Source organism: Phyllostomus hastatus, unplaced genomic scaffold (assembly GCF_019186645.2).
Source record: "Phyllostomus hastatus isolate PE091 unplaced genomic scaffold, TTU_PhHast_1.1 phas_contig_34, whole genome shotgun sequence".
NCBI classification, from domain to species: domain Eukaryota; kingdom Metazoa; phylum Chordata; class Mammalia; order Chiroptera; family Phyllostomidae; genus Phyllostomus; species Phyllostomus hastatus.
Window position 1 is genome coordinate 60,639,409 of NW_025333857.1, and position 21,734 is coordinate 60,661,142.

Consider the following 21,734-nt stretch of genomic DNA (forward strand, 5'->3'; position numbering starts at 1 on the left):
GGTTGGGGACTGTTCAGTACTGCATAACCCACCATCCTAATACACAGAGCAAAAGACTGTGGGGGTCTGAGCAGGTTGCAGCTCAGTTTCTTCCAGAACCAGAAGCACTCTGGCTCTTCCCAGTGAGTGAGGAAGGCTCTGCCACACTGCTGAGTGTGGCACTCAGCCACACTGTCAGCATTGTGGCACTGCTGAGGACGTACACCGTCCTCTCCCTCAGCTTGCTCAGTAGTCACATGCGGATCTGCTGGCCCCTCACTAGCAGCAAGAGCTGGTAGGCCCCTAGCATGCTGCTGGCCCTCAGGTGATGTGAATATATTCAGCAGGATGTATGGGTGCTGGGCTGGGGACAAGGGTAGGGGCGAGGGGCAGGCGGCGGGGAGCTGTGGATGTGAGAGGCGTAACTTCATTGGCTTTCATGAGGTCTCTGTATGCAGGGAGCCAGGATCTGTAGGTTGATTGCAACACTAGACAAACCTGTGAATATGTATTTGGAGTCATTCAATGCCCAGCCTTTGTATGGAATCTGCACTGCAGAGCCTGGTCCAGAGAACAGGGCTTTTTAATTAGGCTAGGGTGGCCTGGGCGTGGCTGTCACTGCGCCTCCTGCAGCCTCGGTTTCATTGTTTGTTAAAGGGGGTGGTCATCTCCACCCTACGGACTCTTGGGCAATATTAGAGATTGAGAGGGAGAATAGACTTGAGGTTGCTCTATAAACTAAAGTACAGATGCTGGGTTCTCAGAAATGAACAAAAGCCATATTTGTACATCATGTCCTCTTGTGGCTAGGGAGACAATTAACCAAAGAGATGACCCACCATACAAGGCAGGAGAGTAAGCTGTGACATGCAAAGGGAGAGAGTACCATCAGCAAGGAGATCAGGGAGGACTTCCCGGAGGAGGGGTAGTTGGAATAGATTTTGAGAATGTCAACAGGAAAACTGGGAACAGCATAAGAGAATGTATTCACCTGACAACACATAGATGTGCACAGGAAACAGTGAAGAGGTGGTTGTTTCCTGTCTCTGCTGCCGGAATACTCGTAGAGGTTATGAGCAGAGGCCCTGGGCAGACCAGCCTGGGCTTCAGTCTCGGCATCATCACCTCTTGCTCTGTGACTTTGGGTAAATCACTTCACTTCTCTGAATTCTGGTTTATTTGCCTGTAAAATTGGGCTGATAATACCTACCTTAAAGAATAAAACCATATGCACTGGGTGAAGATCATAGTGCTTTGTCCTGTGGTTTGTACCCCATGAGGGGTAGGTCATGACGGAGGCTTGGTCAGGAGGCTAGATGACACAGGAGCGGAAGAACTGGTGTATCTGGTTGGCAGTGGCCCCTTTGGGGAGCTGGTAGAGCTTGTGTTGGGCCCTAGAAGGATCATGATTTCTAGAGTCGGAGGGTTCTAGGTTTGGGTCTCAACACTGCCACTTCACACTTGTGTGACTTTGTTCTGAAACCTTCCAGAGTGCGTGTTCTCTCGTCTGTACGTGGAAATGTGTTGGAGTCGTGGTTGCAAAGGCTGGGTACACCCGAGGCCGTCTTGAGAAAAGGAGGCTTAAGGATAAGCATGGAGTGGGAGGGCACCAGGGTTTGAAAAAGCTCCCCAAATGAGCCCCTTGGTCCTACCGTGTCATATGTGGGCAGCCTACAGGTGGGCCAAGTGTCTCCCTGGGCCAGTCCCGAAGGGCAGGTGGCCCTGCCTGAAGGAGCACCTGTCCAGGTCTGTCTCCCAGCAGGGGCTGTGGGAGGGGGGCCTGGCTGTTGGGTAGGGCAGCCCCAGTGCAGGGGATGTGAATTTCCCCCTCCCAAACCAGTCTCGAGGATCTAGTGAGCAGCAGATATAAAGTGACCAGCCCAGAGTCTGACCTTGTAACCTTGTAAGGACAGGAAGGGTTTGGGCACTTTAGCTCCAAGGACAGAGACCTGAACAGAGAGGCTCATTGTATCCAACAGAAGCAGGATGGACGCCCCTGGCTGACATGATACACAGGATCTGTCCTTGGAAGTGGAGCCTGGGGCCCCACGGGGGTGCATGAGAGCAGGTGGCTGGGGGCAGAGTGGATCGGGGGTGCCACCATGCACAGGGGTGAGAGGCCTGCCTTTAGCCTCAGCTCTGTCGGAGACTTGCTGCGCGGACTGGCCTGGTCACGTCACCTCTGTGCACCTCACATCGCCCCCCTCGCAATGCCGCTTTCCCTCGCAATCCCTCACTTTCTGCCATGTTACTCAGGACACGCATTTAGCTTTTCTGTCTCTGATGGGATGTAGCAGCATGAAAACACGGACCATAGCCCCATGGTACAGAGATATAAACTGGGGGCGGAAGATAATACTGTTTGAAATACGCTGCCTGAGCCACGCCACGTGCAGAGTCCTGGGCCAGACACACTGGTGGGCAAGGCAATTTATCTATCCTGCTCCCTGTAGCCAGGGGGCCTCTTCTGACAGGCACATCGAGTCCTATCCTTCTCCTGCCTGAAACCAGAGGGCTGGTAGAACCTTCAAGATGGACAAGTTAGAAGTATTTGTGAAGAGCCTTAAAAAGGCAGGTGTGTAAGTTATGGTACAAGCCTGGGCTTGGGAGTCAGACACCTCTTTGCTCAAAGCCCTCCTCTGGGGCTTACCTGTGACCTGGTTCAGTCACCCAGTGATCTGAGCCCCAGACTCACTCCTCCCATAACATCTCTCCCCCAGTGGGTGCCCTGTGAACTATTGTAAACTTTAAAAGACATAGTGCAGAGGATGTATCTGGCTTATGGTAAGAATTAAACAACTATGGATGCCATTATTATTATTATTATTATTACAAGGTGAAGGATACTTCAGCATTTTAATAGCTGGTACCAAACCTCTCTTAGGAAGGAACTGTCTTGTTTGTGTGTATGAACTTGGCAGGAGTCCAGGTGTCAGAAAAGGGGGAGCTGCTTTGTTGGAGGCATGAAAGGCACTTGTGCTTTTGATTCTGGGGTGAGGAAAGGAGTAGGAGAGAGGAGGGATGGGGCGAGAGAAGGGAGGGGACAGAGAGAGGGAGATGCACTGGGAGTAAAGGCAAGGCGAGTGCCACCCGCTGTGGGGGTGCTGGGACCAGGAGACCCAATGGGAGGTCTCCCGCTCCACTTTGATTTGCTTACCTGTCCTCAGTGTAAGTGTCTTCTCTGCCCCCACTTCCTGGGCGTATATATGTCTACTGTGGTCGTCATCGCTGTGGGGGGCAGTTTCTGGGGATGAAGGGCTGGAACCCTAAGTAGGGACAGACTTTCACAACTGGGGTATGAGGGGAAGATCAGCAGAGGTGGCAGGGGTGGCCCCGGAACTCACTGGAATCCTGAGTGGGCTCTGGACTTGCATGGGTCCTGCATCCTACCCACTCTGGGGGATGAAGCCGAGTTTATGTGAGGGGCAAGGGCGGGCTGACATCCAGGCACGTCTGGGTCAACAGCAGCGATATCTAGGTTATCGAATCCTCGAATATGCCAGGTACAGAGTCAAGGACTCCACACGCATCCTCCTGTGTAATCCTCACAACTACCCTCAAGGAGACTGAAGCTCAGAGTTTAACTAACTTGTCCAAGTCAGAGAGAGCTCGTTAGCTGGGATGGGGACAGATCCAAGCGTCACCAACATGACTCCAGAGCTGGCCCTTTCAGCCACTACAGTGAACTGGAGCTGGTTCTGTGAATGAATGGACAGCCAGTATTACAAATAAGAAAGCCGGAAACAGATGCAAGGGTGTGATTTCATACATCTCTATACAGATTTTGTATATAATAATGATCATATCCACATGCAAAAGATGGGGTATGGCTGCGACCAACTGGCTGCTGGGAAAAATTAAATTCAGCTTCTATCATGCACTAAAATAAGCCCAGATGTTTATAAGATTTAAATGTAAACAAGCGGATGATAAGAATGTACAATAACTTGATCTCCATTGTATAAAATCTTTCTAAACCCAGGTGCAAAGACACAACCACGAGAGCGAGAAGATTGCTGTACTTAACTGAATAAAACTTTACAAATTCCATAAGGCAAAAACACCTACACACACTTGAAAGTCTAACAGGAAAATGGCCAAAGTATTTGCGGTGTGTGTCACCAAGAGCCAAGAGCCCTCGCCAGTCAACAAGACGAAAGGAGAAAGACGTGGCAGATGAAGGGCAGTCCAAAAATGACGAGTGGCCAATGAATGTATAAAAATATGCGACTTTGCTAATAATAAAATAAACTCAGAGTAAAATAACCATTTCTTCTCCCACCGATAGCCTCCAATGAATAATACCGAATATTGGTGAAAGTAGATGGAAATAGGAAGTTTTAGGCGGACAGCAAATTCCTGGTACAACTGTTCCAGGGGGGAAGGAGAGATGATTCATTCAAAGTCTTAACACCTACCTCTTCCGGCCAGCAGTTCTGTCATTACAACTTTATCTTGATAATAATCACGGAGGTCTACAGATATTCAGCACGAAGGATATGCACTGTTTTGTGTGTGTATTTTATGTTGGCAAATAAATGAAAACCTAAAAGTCTAATAAAAAGATAATTGATAGTGTAAATTATGGAATATCCCCACAACAGAATAAATCCTTGCTGCCATTAAAAATGATGGTGTAAATCTAGTTTGTTTAATAACATGGAAAGATATTCTAATTTTATTATTGGGATAAATAAAACATATTACAAAATGGTTAAGTGTGATCCAGTTTTGTAAAAATGAAAAAAAACCTACATGTATAAATTGCAAAGGAAAATGTCTACTAAAGGCAATATCTCTCTCTGGGAAATGGGATTTTCAGTGATTTAGGGTTTTTTTTCCTTTTTGTCTGTTGTTTGCTCAGTTATTTTTCCTCTAAAAGATATTATTTGTCCATACAAACATATATGGACCCATCAAAATTAAGAAATGGATGATTTTGCAGGCTGCAGACACAGCAATACTTACAGAGACATTCACAAGTTTAAACATTACCTAAAAAGAGAAAAGCAACCAACTTTACTCACTAGAAAAGAAACAAAAATAACCCAGAGGAAAATGGCAAGAATAATATCATAGTAAAGATGAAAGTCAAAGTAAATAAATTAGAGAACAAGAAAACAGAGGGCTTAATAAATAAAACAAAGAGCTAGCTCTTGTAGAAGATTACAAAATGTGGACACGTGGGGCAAGTCTAATCAGAGAAAGGACGCACACACGCAGTGGGGGCGGGGCGTAGCTGCCCACATGAAAGACGAGGGCACGCCGTGCCCGGTTCATGGTCACACACGAGAACCGCCTTAGTGAAAGAGGTTCATTTTCTGCAAGTGTGCTCACTACCACGGGCCTCCAAATGCACACCTCACCAGCAAGACAAAATCCAGCCACCAAGGAAGCCAGGCAGCATGCGCTAGCTTTCCTGTCCAGCTGGTCCGAGAGTCAACTTTCCTTTCCCCTGGACAAAATAACAATTAATCAGAAAAATAAACAGAAAGGGAAACTTCTGCCAGCAACTCGATCAAGTGTGGCAAGATTGGCCTCGTGATACTCTCACGACGCGTTAGGGTTGTGGGGTGAGATGGTGTCATCTGACCGCAGCTGAGGTTTCTTCTGAGCCACAAGCCAGCACAGCCATTTCTGGGCCAGTGATTCCCGGGGGCCTTCTGGGTCACTCGTGACCTCTTTCGTTCAGCGAGGTTTATGACCTCGGAGTGTGCTCTAGGCAAGGCTCATGTGTTCAGACATACCTATGTTCTGGTGAAGTTCCAGGCTTTAAAAGAGAGCCTTCTCCGGGAAAGACCCTGTGTTGAGGACCGCGGATATAATCGGCTTCACGCTTCATGATCGTGAACTTGCCCCGTAAGAAGCATGGTGCCCTGGGTGTCCCCACCTTAGTGGATGAAAGTAAGAACCAGAGGGTGTGGGCATGTCCTTGTACATTCTTTGCTCTGACATTTCCTAACTTAATCTGGGTCCTCTGTAAACATTAACAGATGTTCATAATCCTAACTGCAAAGTAAGTCTTAAAGTATATATTTTTTAACGTCTCTTTACAGGAAATGAGTGTAGACACCGAAGCCCAAGGAGCGGATCACATGTTACCTAAGCGTGTAGACTGCTGCCCGCCAGCCCATTCTTGCTGGGAGGGGAGGGAAATTTTAATCTGTCATAAACCATTTTCCTCTTACAAAGACTAATTTCAAAATACAATACCAGAAGAGAAATCAAAGGGAAAACAGGAGTTAGGGCCTCCGATGTAAAGCCCTCCCCCCAAACCTATCCAACTCCAAGGAGTGGAGCCTGAGTTGAGAATCTTGGGTCTTATTCCATCCTCCCGTTTCAGCCCAGCCAGGGGCACCCGCATGGATCCAGCAGGGTCTGGCCCTCCGTCAGGGGTTTACCTAGAACAGAGATGGTCACGTTGGGGGTTTATACCCTCCTCACTGATTGCATTGGCGGGGGGTGGGGTTGCCAAGCTTGGCAAGGGACACATACTGCTTACGAGAAAGAAGAAACCTCCTGGCTGGTGTAGCTCAGTGGATTGAGCGCGGGCTGGGAACTAAAGTGTCCCAGGTTCGATTCCTAGCCAGGGTACATTCCTGGGTTGCAGGCCATAACCCCCAGCAACCGCATATTGATGTTTCTCTCTCTCTCTCTCTCTCTCTCTCTCTCTCTCTCCCTCCCTCCCTTCCCTCTCTAAAAATAAATAAATACAATCTTTAAAAAAAAAAAAGAAGAAACCTGAGGGGGTTGAAAAGGGGGAGGTGCTCCCTTTAGCTCCATGTTAACACTTTTGCCCTTACTCTAGCTGATTCTGGTGGGGGGAGTCTGACCTCTGACCTCCCTTTGGTTGGGGTCCAGGGTGCAGCAGCAGCAGCTTTGCCTCACTGGCTCCGTATGCAGATCCCTGCATGGAGTCTCTTCCCTCTGGGCCTTCTGATGTTCTACAGGAACTCCTTTGCAGGCCCAAGGTCTGCAAGTAAAGAATATTCATGTAACTTGTATTTGAAGAATCTCACAGCTGCTATTAATTGGGTGGGTCCAAAAGGGCCACTAGAAACTGCTGCTTTGAATGATAAGAGCCAGCCCGTTCCCTGCCAAGTCCATATGAGCACCTACTGTGTGCTCAGTGCTTCCCTGGTGACTTTCAAGTCCCACAGCTTTGGGGTGGGAACTCCTTCCTGCCACTCCTGGCATCGTGATCTCTGACTGTTGTTTAACCTCGCCGAGGCTCAGTTTGCTCATCTGTCAAGTGGGGCTAATAATACCAGCTCAAGGAACTCCTGTGAGAATTGGGGAAAATGCACATAAAATGCTTAGGACAGTTCCTGGCCTGTGGAAAGTGCTTAACAAATGCCAACCTTCTTCCAGGCCCTGTGGGGCCAATGCATGGATGTATAGGACACAGTCCCTATCCTCTGAGAGTTTAACATTGAGTGCTGGTCAGTGTGATTAAGTGATGCAAGGAGATAGGAACAGCCTCAGGGAGGACCAGTTGGTAAACACATGCTGAGTTTCCCAGGCTTGAGTATGTAGGCTGGGCGGGGCCCAAGGCCACCTGCCAGCCCAGCGCTCCTTCACACCTGTTGGGGAAGGAACCCGTCCCAGATCAGCTCTGGCCTGATTGCTATCAAATGACCTCCGTGAAAAGCCATGTAGGGATTTGTTGTAGAGCAGCACTGGAGGCATCACACATTTTGCCTGAACCTACTCCTGTGGGAGAGAGAAGTTCTGCTCCACACACACACATATCCACACACACAACATGTGTATGTACAAGGGTATGTACCATGTATGCATGCCCATGTACACATACATGCCTGCACACCCACACACACCTCGGAGAAAAGTTCAGGAAACATGACTTTCCAAGTAATTGTGGCCACCGAGTGCTTTCCATTTGCCGGACACCGTGCTAGTACTCATGGGCCCTGTTTCACTTAATACCCTCAATGGCTCTCTGAGGTAGAACCTATTATTAACACTGATTAACAGATGAGAAAACTGAGGCACAGAAAGGTTAATAATTTGCCTAGACTCTGACTGCTGTTAAGTGGTGGAACCAGAGTTTGGACTCAGACAGGCTGAATGCAGAGCCTGGCTTTTGACCCCTGAACACTACTGGCTGGCTGCCTCAGATGCAGGATTCCAGGGGCTCAGAGTGAGGGAGGTTGGGAGGAACTGGAAGAGTCAGGGAAGGCTTCCTGGGGGAAGCGGCACTGAACCAAAGTAAATGACAACTAAGAAGGCCTGAGCGGTTACTTGATTCAGACTCTGAGTGTGGAGCAGGATGGGGACAGGCAGAGAGAAGTGGAGAAGGCAGCACGGGCAGCAGTGAAGGCAGGAGGTGGTGCTTGAGTTGACGTGCACTGCGTGCAATGAGGAAAGCGAGCCTGGCAGAGCATCCTGGCTGCTGTACCCTGCTCTTCTGTCTCTGCTTGTGCCTTAGCCCTGGGAGCAGGGATTCATGGCTCCTCCTTCTTGGCTCTTCCCTGGACTTCGTGTCTGACACACTGACCCACATCACAGGCAAGTGCACACTCAGTTCCAGCTGTTGGCAGAGCCTGCTGGCTTCATGGCTGCTGTCACCAAGTCTTACCCTTCCACGGCCAGATACAAAACCATCTCAGCCAAGAGCTTCCCAGTCCACTGAATTTTCCCTGTTAGAGCCTGCACCCTACCCTGTAGACCCTGCACCGTCCCTGTGTCTAGGCCAGGGGAGAGATGACTGCTCTGGGTCCTGCAGCTTCCGGGACACAGGGCAGCCAGAGGAGTACCACTCCCGCATGCCCAAAGCTCCTCACTGCTCCTACCCCAGGGTCTGCACATGGGCCACAGAGGAGGTGGCTCCTGGAGGAGGTGGCTTATTTTTATTTTTATCTTTGTCAGTTACCACTGACAGTCAATATTATTTTATATTCAGTTCAGGTGTACAGCATAGTAATTAGACATTCATATAATTTATGAAGCAATCCCCCCAATAAGTCCAGTACCCACTATACATAGTTATTTCAATATTATTGACTGCATTCCCTGTGCTGTCCTTTACATCCTTGTGACTATTGTGTAAGTACCAGTTTATACTTCTTAATACCTTCACCTTTTTCACCCAGCGCCCCCAACCTCCCTTGGAGAAGGTGGCTCTTAATGGATAGGCAATCTATAGGTAAAAGGAAGAAATAAAGGAAGAAAAGAGAACTCAGTAAAGTAGGTATCTATGTGGACCAGCAGCCAGTTGCTCATTTGTTCAATCAACAAACACTTCTTGAGTACCTACTGAGGCCAGGCCAGTTATAAGAACAGAAGTGCGTAGGCTTGTCTCTAAGGGGTGGCAAAATGAGGCGGCAGCTGTCCTGTGGGACCTCTCTCCCCTGGATGTTCCCCAGGCACCCCCACTCCTGCATGTCCCAAACTGGCCTCGGCATGTTTGTCTTCTCCTTTTGCACTCCCTGTGCCCATGTCATGCATGGACACCCTACCACTCAAGCTAAAAATTGGGGTGATATCCTTAACTTCTCTCCCCTTCACTCTTCACATCCAGTCCATCAACCCCTCCTATCGCCTTGTCCCTCCGAATAGCTCTCCAATCTGTCTACTGTTCTCAGCTTTCCTGACAGCACTGTGATAAAGGTTCATCACTTCTGGCCCGAACCTCTGCAGCAACCTCCAGGCTGGTGTCTATGCGCCCATGTTCAGCTCCCCCAGCCCACTCTCTGCACCACAACCAGAGACATCAGTCAAGAGCATCATTGGATCACAGCACTTCCAGGCTTAATTCTTCATTGGTGCTTCTCCCACTGCCCTCCAGACCAAGTGTCCACAGTCCTGTGTGATTTCCCCACTGACTCCAGCCAGTTATTTCTCTCCATTTTCTGGATGTCAGCCTACTTGCTTCTCCTGGAGACCTCCCCTGACCCCTTAAGGAAATCCCATCAGTCTTAATGCCACCCTCCTGCCCCACCTCCACCTGCAGCTCGTGGGTGAGGGCAGGGCTGGGGGTGGGGCACATGGCCAGGCTTCCACCTCTCAGCCTGTTGGGGCTCTCTGACTTTAACTGATGGAAAAGTTTTGCAACTAGCCCTGGCCAGGTGGCTCACTCGGTTGGTTGGAGTGTCGTCCCAAACACCGAAACGTTGTGGGTTCGTTCCCAGTCCGGGCATGTGCCTGGGCTGCAGGTCCCATCCCCAGTCAGGATGGGAGTGGGAGGCAACCGATTGGTGTTTCTCTCTCACATCGTTGTCTCCCTCTCCTTCCCTTCCTCCCTCTCTAAAATCAAGAAAAACCTATCCTTGGATGAGGATTAAAAAAAATAAAAAAGAAACGGTTTTGGAACTAGACAGAGCTGATATTTTGCACACTACTGTGAATGTATTAAATACTGCCGAACTCTACACTTTCAGAGGGTGACTCAAACCAAAAAGAAGTGGGGTAGGTCAGCCTGGGATGTCTGTCTGTCTGTCCGTCTCAGTCTTCTGAGGCTGCCTCACGGGATCGGCCCCCCACTCTTCTCCCCCCCGCCCCCCCCCCAGGCCTTTAACGTCTCACACAGAGCAGTGACTAGGGGCCTTCAGAAGTGGAGCCACCATGACCTTTGTCCCTCCCTGTCCTTTCCTTTGGTGGGGGAGGGGCGGGGCCGTCTCTCACTTGGAATCCTACGTTTCTCTGGAAGTGCCCATCAGAATCTGGCCCGACTGTTGCTCCAGGTAACCGTGACTTCTGCACAAGGTGTGAGAATATTTATGACTGCTCATGTGCTTTATGTTTATTGTGTCAGCGCGCTGTTTGCATTTGTGCTGATAATAAAAATTCAGTTTCTAATAAAAACAAGCATTTTGTTGTAGAATTGGGTTTTAAGGATCCTATAAAGGTTTGCAGAGACTTATTTTAGCCTAGTAAATATCTTGCCCCTGGGTGAAACTTTAGAGCTTTTCAAACAGGTCATTGCGAAGGATTTGGTCATTAGATAACTTTTATAGTCTCTTTAATTTAATGGGAGAAGACAACCAATTGAATGGCTTCCAAAAACAATGGGTTTGCCGTCCCTGGAATGTGTTGCCATCCTAAACGGGTGAGGATGCAGGACCCCGGGGTCGCTGGGGTTGATGACTTGGGTTCAAGGCCACCTCAATGCTAAATCACTCTGGGCAAGTCCTTTCTCCTCCCTGGGCCTCAGTCTTCTCTTTTGAACAACCTACAGTTTAAATTTTATGCAATAAGAACTTCTGATTGAGTAATTCTATTTTTAGGAAATTTTCCTGATGGGAAAAATGTCAACAAAGACAGAAAGATGTCTAAAACTATTCAACCCAGTATTGTCTATAAAGGCAAAACAAACAAACAAACAAATAAACAAACAAAAGCAGAAGTGAAGAAACTAACCCATGAATTGGAAATAGCTGACAGTCTTATAGAACAATTTACGACAGAATAATAAACTGACATTAAAGATAGTAATTGTCGTGTGTACGCCACCCCCACCCAACACCAGCGAGACAAGGGATGATGCTCATTAAAACGAGACAATGGTTATTACCCGATGATGGGATTGTGGTTGATTTTTGTTTTCTTCTTTATGCTTTTACATATTTTTCAAATTTTCTATAATGAACATGTATTACTTTTATAATCAGAAAAAACAAATGTCATTGAAATAGCAATTAATTTTTATAAAGAATACGTGACGAAGAAGAAAATGCTTCGGTTATAATGTGAAACGAGAAGGCAATAGGACATGAAATGAATATTCAGATTGCGACTAGTTTGGAATGGTAACAGACCAAATCCTTGAAAATCACTCTGCCTAATTATCAATTCCTCTAATAACCAATTCTCGAAAGTTTTAATCCCCCCCACCCTGCCTTTAGGTGTCTTTATATCTAGTCAATTATCATGTTCTTTTTCATCGTATCATCTTCGGACGCGTTATTTAACTGTCTAAGGGCACTTCTGATCATTTTATATTTAGAAGAGTTATTTTAAATATGTGTGCCATCCTTGATTATGGGGTTGTTTTTATCCTTGCATGTGTAATTTTTTTTATTTTAAATATACTTTTGAATAATTTAAGGACATGTGAGGCTATTTGTTAAAAATCCTTTCTTCAAATTTGAGTATTTCTAAACACTTTTCAGCGATTGCCCAAGGCGCTAAGCACAACCAGCCATGAAGCCTCCTTCTGTCTGGATCGATCATTAAAGCTCGCTTCACCAAGGTTCGGGATCAGGCAAGACGTGGAGGGTTGCCCTAAAAGATAAAAATATCATTTCTGGAATGCTCGTGGTTTAATCAGTATAAAATTCCCCCCAAAGTGTCAAGAAAGATTAAGATATGCAAATGGGTTTAATGCAGGGTCACATTGAAGGTGAATTCATCTTAGGAAACTGGCTGTAGGTGAATATATGTCAACCCGTGGAAACTGAAGGAAAACTGGAAATATAAATATAAATATAAATATAAATATATATATGCTTAGTGAATACTACATCTGGGGAAAACATTATATATATAATGTTGTGTTAAGGAGGTAGAATTTTCGGTGTTTTTATTCAAGATTTTCTTTAATTTTGTTTGTTGTTCTCCCTCTCTCCTTCTCTCTCTCTGTCTGAAAGAAGGCATCTGAGTTATTTTCATTTTTCTTTCAGCAATATGATTCAAGGAGGAGAACTTTTGACAACTTTGTGTTCGCATGATCGATTTCTTGTGTGAAAGGAAAGAGGTCAATCGTTGTTTATGGTCCTAAAGAGCGGGCATCCTGGCACTGGGACCATAAGTAGTACCTCTGTGAATGGGGCAACGGGCATGGGTAACGAGAATTTTGGAAGGGCTACAGCTGAGCTAAATTCTCTGCACAAAAAGGGGAGAGAGGGTAAGAGGACGGGAGGCAGGGAGCTGGAGTCAGGTGCTGAGAAGACTGAGAGTGGGGAGGAGGGCCCAGGGCACTAGCGGCCCTGCCTGGTCCACTACGCCCCCAGGGGACCTGGAGGGGCCAGGGGTGGGGGTGACTAATGGGGGTTGTTACATTGTTCACAGCACAGTGGGCTGCAAGCACTGCCCCTGCTTCTCCTACCAGATCATTGGCAGTGTCCGTCTGGCTCTCACGTCCTTTGGAATAAGTAAACTTCTTAATGATAAACCTAAAAAACTCTTGGGTCCTACTTCAAGATTGTCCCAGTGCAAAACCCACAGGAGTTCCCATAAGACTATGAGCTGATTTCTTAAAAGAAACCTTACAGGTAAGAAGTGGCAGGAAAGAAGCATTCAAAGTCGTGAAAGGCAAGGACCTATAGATCCAAGATGACTCTATCCAGCAAAGTTTTCATTTAGAATGGAGGGGTAGATAAAGTGCTTCCCAGATAAGGTCAAGTTAAAGGAGTTCATCATCACCAAGACCTTATTATATGAAATGTTAAAGGGACTTATATACGAAAAAGAAGAAGATTAAAAATATGAACAGTAAAATGACAACAAACTCACAACTATTAACAACTGAACCTAAAACAAAAACAAAGCAGACAGCTAGAACAGGAACAGAATCACAGAAATGGAGATCACATGGAGGGTTATCAGTGAAGGAGGGGGAGGGGGGAGAATGGGGGCAAAGGTGCAGAGAAAGAGTAGCATAGATGGTAGGTAGAAAATAGACAGGGGGAGATTAAGAACAGTATAGGAAATGGAGAAGCCAAAGAACTTAATGTACGACTCATGGACACGAACTAAGGTGGGTGCAATGCTGGAGGGAGGGGATGCAAGGCAGAGGGGGATAAAGGGGAGAAAAAACAGGACAACTGTAATAGCATAATCCATAAAATAAACTTAAAAAAACCCCCGCAGCTTCCCCTGAGAGCAGGCGGCACAGGGGTCCCCACTGCTGCACCACCTGCCTGTGTGTGCACCAATAAAGGGAGGAGGAGGGAGAAATGAAAAAAGAGGAAGAATCTTACAAAAACAACTTTGTACTGTCCATGCTAATCTAAAATTGAAATTATTAAATTTAATTATACTTAAATGTAACAACAGAGAAAGATAGGATGCAAATAAACATTTCTTCAGAAAAGCAATATCGGTTGCTAAGGATTCCTCTAAAGTTAAAGGATAAAAGGTGGTCAGAGCCATTGTTATTTTCTTTTAATTAAATATGATGGTCTTTTCTGTTAATGCCAACTTAATCTGTTTATATTTATTTGATCCCTGATTTTTGGACTTATTTTACATTTACAAATTTATATCTTTTAATATTTTTCTTCTTTCCTGTCATTTGTTGAATCAATAAAGCTTTCCATATAGCTTTCCCCCTTTTATTTCAGCTGATTAAGAAGCTTAGATTTTACTTATATTCCTTTAATGGTTACCCTTAAAAACTTAATGCATATATTTAATGGCTAATTGTTCTAATATTACCTAAAGTTATTCAGTATCTCCTCTCATCTTCTGAGCGAGCTGAGGGTAATGGCACACTTGTCCCACAGTCACTAGCCAGTCTTCCTTGTTGCGGCTATCCAGTTACTTTGTTTCACTTCTGCTCAAATATAAGAAATGGTGTGACTTTTATGATGCAGCCAAAAATTTTAAATTTGCTAAGGTAGTTTATCAATTTCTGTGTCTACCACTTTCTCTGCGTTCTCCTTTTCTTTTTTATTTCAGACTTTTCTTTTGAAAGATTATTTAGTTATTTATTTATTATAGAAGGGGAGGGAGAGAGAGGGGGGAAAGAAACATCAATGTGTGGTTGCCTCTCATGCATCCCCAACTGGGGACCTGGCCTGCAACCCCGGCATGTGCCTTAGACCAGGAATCGAAACGGCGACCCTTTGATTTGCAGGCGGGCACTCAGCCACTGAGCCACACCGGCCAGGGCCAGACTTCTTTTCCACATAAAGGTCAATGGCTAGTAAATGGTACATCTGGGGAAAACATCTGTGCTTTGCCCTCCCTCCGGAATGATAGTTCCGCAGAGCACGGAAGTCCAGGTTGGCAGTCACTGTCCTCAGAGCTTTGAGTTAGTCACATAAGGATAGCCTGTCGTGTGGGGTCTTTCCGGCAGCCAGCAGACAGGTCAAGTGATGACAATTCTCTGGCATTTAAAGGAGTTTCAACCCTGTTCCACTCCTCTGGTGACTGTCAGGCTCCTGTTTGTTTGCTTGTTTGTTTGTTTGTTTGTTTTAATTATAATCGCAGGCTGTTGATTTTCGAGGTTGCCGTGGAACTGGAGAGCAGGAGATGGGAATGGAGCGAACTGAGAAGCTGTGATGTCCTTCTCAGGTTTAGCTGTTGTTTTTTTTTTCTTGAAGAAATGCTCCTCAGATTGCTGCAAGCCTTTGATTAATTTCCAGAGTTATGAAAAAGTTGATTCTGAGATTTTTTTTTTCAGTTTTCTCATTACTTTAATGGAAGAGAGAATTTTGGGAAGTCCTCACTTTGCCATTTTCACTGATGTCACTTTTTCATGTGTTTTTTGAATTTTTGATTTACAGATTCACCTTAAGGAGGAGATCTCTCTCTCTCTCTCTCTCTCTCTCTCTCTCTCTCTCTCTCTCTCTCTTTCTCTGCCTGTGTTCTTCCCTGTGTAGCACTTACGTGGCTGTCCACCCACCACTAGGATGCTTAGTTCTGGTACATTAGCAGCATGAGGCTCTCTCCCAGCAACGACATGGGAATGTTGCGGGTACTTTCACTGTGTCAGCAGCTGGACTGATGTCCTGGGGGTAAGGCCCTGTGCACCCCCTGCCACCCTAAGCTTGCGTTTTCATATGAGATGTAACCCTTGGAAGCTGCCAGCAGACTTTCTCAGCTTCCTCTCGAGAGCAGAGGACACCCGTTCAATCCCCCGTGTGGGGCAGCGAGTCCCCCCTCATGTCGGAGGCTGTCACTCTGTCACATCGAGGATCTACCCTCGCGCTCCCTGCGCTCGCTTCCCAACCCAGAGCCCTGGGGGCTCATGGTGCCGGCCCCCTTCCCACTTTTCATGTCTGGCCTGTGGACATGCTTCTCTTGATCTTGAGTGGGCCTACGTCTTCATAATTTTCCCTATTCATATTTTATGTATTGTTGCTGTGTGTTTGGAGCAAGAGGGCGGGGGGTGTGAGGGTAGACCAGGCGTGAATGAACAACGTCACCCTGACTATATACTGCGTAAGATCTGCCACCATTTGCAATTTTATACTGTTTTTCAACCCGAGACAGTACCTGTGGACTCTCTGTCCTGATAGATGATGAAATCGGCCGGAAATGATGGAAAGTGACAACGCATATCTACGGCATGCTTGCACACTGGGGGCAGGCCCCCTGAATCTGTTTCTCTGACAAGACTCTTGCTGCTGCTTCCAAATTTTATAACCACAGCCGGCATCTATCTTGATTTTGCTTTCAACAAAAACAAAGAAATAAGGCACCAATCACCATAACAAGGAATTTTTCCTTTTCTTTGTCAGGCGTGTTTTACAAGGGTGATGTGGCTCTGTGGAGGGTGGCAATAATTCCCAGGAACACCATGATTCTACTCATCTACAGTGTTTATAGGAATACAGATGATTCTGTACGAAAAACTAGAATGCCCAACTGAGAGTATCAAATAAAAATAAAATAAAAAACACTTAACTGGAAATTTAAGGAATAGATTGGCTTGATCCAGTTTGACCAAGTTGGGTGGAACTTCTCCACAGCACAACTTTGAATCCTAGACACTGAGAAAGTTACGGAGGTGCACAAATACCAGGGAAGGGGGAGGGAATGAGATGGCTCACAGGCAGGCACTGTTGTTCCTGCGGGCTGGCAACCTTCAGTGAAACTGGTCCTGAGGATGGGCCTGCGGATCAGGGGCCTGAACGGAGAAGAGCAAACCGCACTGTGTTACCGAAGGCCCAGCGATGAGGAAGCCGTTAAGTGGCTTCCTTTGGAATTTTCCCATTGGCTCTTCATGGACCAACTCAGTGTTCTAGAAACAGAAATGTTAATAATCAACTGACTAGGGACAGGGCTCTGGAGGGTGTCAAAGTTCAGTCATTTTAATGCTGAGATCTACAGGGGGTGCTGACGCAGTTCCAGAGACGTGGGAACTAACAACTAGAGGGTAGCTGAAGGGGGTGGAGCCAAATCTGTGTAGTTCTATACTCTGGCTGTGAGTCACTTAGCTCCAGCAGCTTCGAAGGCTTAATAAGCTGTTTGTGGAGACTCGACAATGAAACAGCTCCCCATTCCCAGCGGCGCCTAACACGGCCTTTATTAAAAGACCCACGGCAGAGTACGGCATACAGTGTGGAGGGGGTGGTTTCCTGGGGTTTCTGGCATGGGTGTGTTGCCTCTGTGTTCTTGCCTCATGTTCAGCCAAGTTTCTGTACCAGGACAGCTCATTGGGGAGCAGGAGCTAATGATGCTGCCCGGAGACCTTTTCAACTCTGCTGCCTCTGGGTGCTCCTTTGTGGAGTATATCGTCTGAGGCACGTTGTCCTCCTTTTTTTCCCAAATCCGTTTTCTCCTGTGAGCCTCCTACCCCTGGTGAGGAGGGAAGGACAGGCTGGCGAAGAGACTCACCTAAGGGCAGAGAGGGATTGAGGACCATCAGGGGTCCCAGCTGGGTGGTTTAGGTGGTGACCCTTAAAAATCAATGTCCTTAGATATTTGTCTAACATCTCTTTCAAGAAGGTGAGGAAAGACTGGCTTTATGTTAACAGATATTGTACAGAAAAAGAAATTCACTTACAAATTTGCCTTCTCGGGTGGAAGTGACATCAATGTTCTGAAAAATACCCACTACACATTCCCCACTTTCCTGTGGTTCTTAGATCCTTCTGTGTTGTGTGTGTGTGTGTGTGTGTGTGTGTGTGTGTGTGTGTGTGAGTGTGTGTGTTTCTGGCACTCTGCTGAACTGCACGACTTTTGGGCAGGTATGTTAAGGGGTTTTATATTTAGATGATGGAATAAGCTGCTCGTTCCCAGCAAACGGCCCCACTCCACGGAACAGACCTTTGCAGAATCTCAGAGCAGGGGACCTGTCCCCTGAAGGCGAGGCTGTGCAGGGGCACGTTTTACTCTTGTTTCCCACTGGAGGGAGCTGTCTGCTTTGGTGGAAGTAGAACCATGTTCCGTTCCACCAATTTAGTCTGGCAATCTTTTAGCTTCCTCATGGATCTGTGCCCTGGGTGGCCGTCCAGCTGTCCACTCCTTCATCTGGCTTTTTCTGAAGTCCCCTGGGCAGCATGCTCAGGGCCCAGGTGACACTTCAGCAGTCCGAGTCCCACCGGGCTAGGCCTCTGCCCTCAGACTCCTCCTGGCCCTGACAAAAATGCCAGGACTTAGCCTGGCCTCGCTCCACATGGGTGTGTCTGCAACATGGCCCCACACTGTCCGTGACTTGGCTTCCTTTATTTTGCATCCTCTGCCTTTGAGAAAACATAAACTGGGCGTCTCTGCACTGACTTCCTAGGTCACAATTGCTATCTCTGGCCCAGCGGCCCGACCCCCCCGACCCCCCCCACCCTCGTTGTCAGCAGTGTGGCTCTAGGGCACGGCATCTCTGATTGTGATGTGCAAAGGAAGCCCCTTGGCACCTTGTGAAAATGCAGATTCTGCTAGGCCTTGAGAGTGGGGCCTGCGACTCTATTCTTCTGACAAGCCCTCCCTCACCTATGCATGAGGTGCTTTAACTCCCACGAGACAGTATAGGTAGAGGCTGCAGCCCAGGGCTCCAGGGTCTGCCTATCTCCATTCAAATTCTACCTCTGCCCCTTTCTAGCAGGGTGGACTTGGGTGAGTTACTTAACCTCTCTGTGCACTAGTTTCCGCACTTGCCAAATGTGGCTAATGATGCTTCCTAAGGCCCTTGTGAAGATTAAATGACACGGTGTGTAGGAGGCACTTAGAATAGGCCTGACACACAATCGGCGCTCGATGATGATCAATGATGTTATCATTCCCCTACCCTGTGGGGAAGGTGAGCAACCCAAGCTCCGACGAGGAGAAATGACTTGCACTCACGATCCCACGGCAAGCATGGTGTCCCAGCAGGGACCAGCTCCAACTCCAGCTCCAGTGCTCACTGCACACTGCCCCCCACTTCCAAATGCCGAATTTTATTACCTCCGGTGTTTCCCCAGCACCCTGCTGATCTGTTGTTCTCTCTCTGCTCATGGGGCATTTCCAGCGGGGGCGACTCATGAATCCGGGGCCACATGGCTCCCATTAACTTCAAGAAAGTCATAAGGCAAAACCCACTTCAATCAAGCCTCCAAATTACTCATCCATCTTTCCAGGTGACGCGTGGATTGAGAACAGAATGAAGCGGGTGTCATAGGATAATGACTTATAAAAATCATGTAAGAAGTTTACACCAAGGCCCCACCTTGAAGCTTGCTCTGTCCTCACAGCAAGGTCGAATGGCTGGAATGAGAGAGAGGGTGTCGCAAGAGGAGATGGCCTCGAAGCTTGGAGTCCCAGGAGCTGGGACACCTGCCTTTACTCCTGGACTTGTGATCTTGAGCAAGGGTTTTAACCCCTTAGACTCTGTTTTCTCATTTTATTATTCCTTTTGGCAACAAAGCAAGGAGTGAGTCTGTTATTCCCATTTGGCAGATGTGAAAATGGAGGCACAGAGAGGTTAAGTGACTTATCGCAGGTGACAAAGGGTAAAGCAGGCTGCAAACCTCAACCTACGTGTGAGTTCAGAAACCCACGTCCTCACACCACTCGTCGTTCCATAACGGAGAAGACAAGTCTACAAGCAGTGGGCGCAGAGTAGGAGCTTAACCTTGACTGAGCCCGAATGTTCAGGACAAAGTCATGTCTTCCTGACCTTGTATTCTGCACGGTACCCTTGTGCGAAGTAGGTCCTCAATGAATAAGAGTTCAGTTGCATGAGTCCCCCCCTGCAAATGGCTGTGTTTTTATTTAACGACGTGCTTAGATGCATTTTAATATGCAGACCACAGTGCTCTTTGTACAACATCTTCTGGACTGCGAGGCGCGGGCATTCATTATTTTATGAGACGCATATGTCATGCATAGCAAAGCCCTTTTCTTAAACCAACACAACATGCAAATAGAAATTTCGTGTAAAATCACATTCAGACAGCCTCAAAGTAGAAACAGATGTCTGAAAAATATGAACGCCAGGCTTATTAAATATTTTATCATCAAATATTTCATACATTTCAAAAATGTCATCTGTGAAAACACAGAAATACCGCCTCAGGAGAACCAAAATATTTAATCACTTTCAAGAAATTCTCAAAAATAAGTCTTCACCTCCGAACTATTCCAGGCAGAGAACAAATTTCCAGATGCTGCAAGCTATATTTATTATATTTTCATCAAAATCAGTAACCTAGTTGAAGGAGATACAGTAATCAGTAAGGTCATTATTAGGTAAGATAATGACTTCTGAATGAATTCTCTCATTAATCTCATTACAAAATGGTAATGGTACCTGACTAATCATGCCGAAGGGGAGAGCTGTGTTGAATCAGAGCAAAATTAAGGCTGTAATCACAGAGCTACTCTCGCCATGTCTTCATGAAAGCCTCTCTCTGGGTTTGGGGACTTGGCTTGAAGTTCCTGGGACCCAGGGGCCCCTTGATCTGCAGGATGGGGCCCAGGACGAGGCGAGGGGCAGGGTGAAGAGCCCTGGGGAGCAGCAGCCTGGAGAACCCACCCTCTTCCTGCTCCTGTCCTCTACTTCTGGTCCAGTCCGGTCCAGTCTGGTCCAGTCCGGCCTCCGGCAGGTCCCCCCCCCCATCTCTGGGTTCCATCTCTGGTTTCCTTGACTCAGTGTCCTGTTTCCACCTTCCCCTCTGGAACGTGTAAGGCAGATCACATCGCTCCCGAGTGGTTGCCCATCTCACCCCGAGAAGGATCCAGGCCCTGTGGGGACCACACACCTACGTGTTCTGCCCCCATGCCTTTCCGCTGCATGTCCCCCCCATCCCCTCCATCACTTGCCTCACTTCCACCACACTGACCTCCTTGATGTGCCCTCTCCCTGGACTGTGTCCTCCCCTCATCCCATGTGCCCACACGACTCACCCTCACCTCTTCCCAGTCTTGACCCCAATGTCACCTTCTCCATGATGCCCACCCGGACCCCCACACTGAACACCATAACCCCTCCATGCACACTCCAACCTACACTCTCTTTCTGCACGTCCTTACTGCCTTTTAACAACGACATCACTCCTTACATTTCTTTTCTCTCCCCCTGTCCACGTCCCACCCCCATGGAATGTAGGCTCCACAGGGCTAGGATCTATATATGCTCACAGATATGCCTGGACCCCAGCGGATGTGCCATCTCTCTGATGAATGTGGAATTTATCGTATGCGTGTGGGTTCCCATCCTTGCTGGGCACTCCGGGAGCCCCAGTGAGTGAGACAGTTGACCAGGGAGGCAGCATTCAGTCACCGCAGTGCGGCCCCTCCAGTGGAGGGGACTGCCTTTGCCGTTCCATCTGGTGGCCCCTTTATTTCCGTGAGGACGGGAACACACATGCAGCGTGGCGGTATCTGGACTCGGAGGAACCTCAACAGCCAGGAGGGGTGCCCAAGCAGAGCGAGATGGAATTGATGGAGACAAAAGGCACGCCCTGTCCAGAGTTCCAACCCCAGTGTCAAGGTCAGGGTGACAAGGTGACAAGGTGACAGGGTGTCAGAGTGACGGAGCTCCACAGTGGCAGGCACTCCTGAAGGGGTTTCAGCAGACAGGAGACTGAGGGTGTCTGAACAGACTCCCCACAACCGAAGTGGGGCAGGTGGCGACCCCACACTAACCC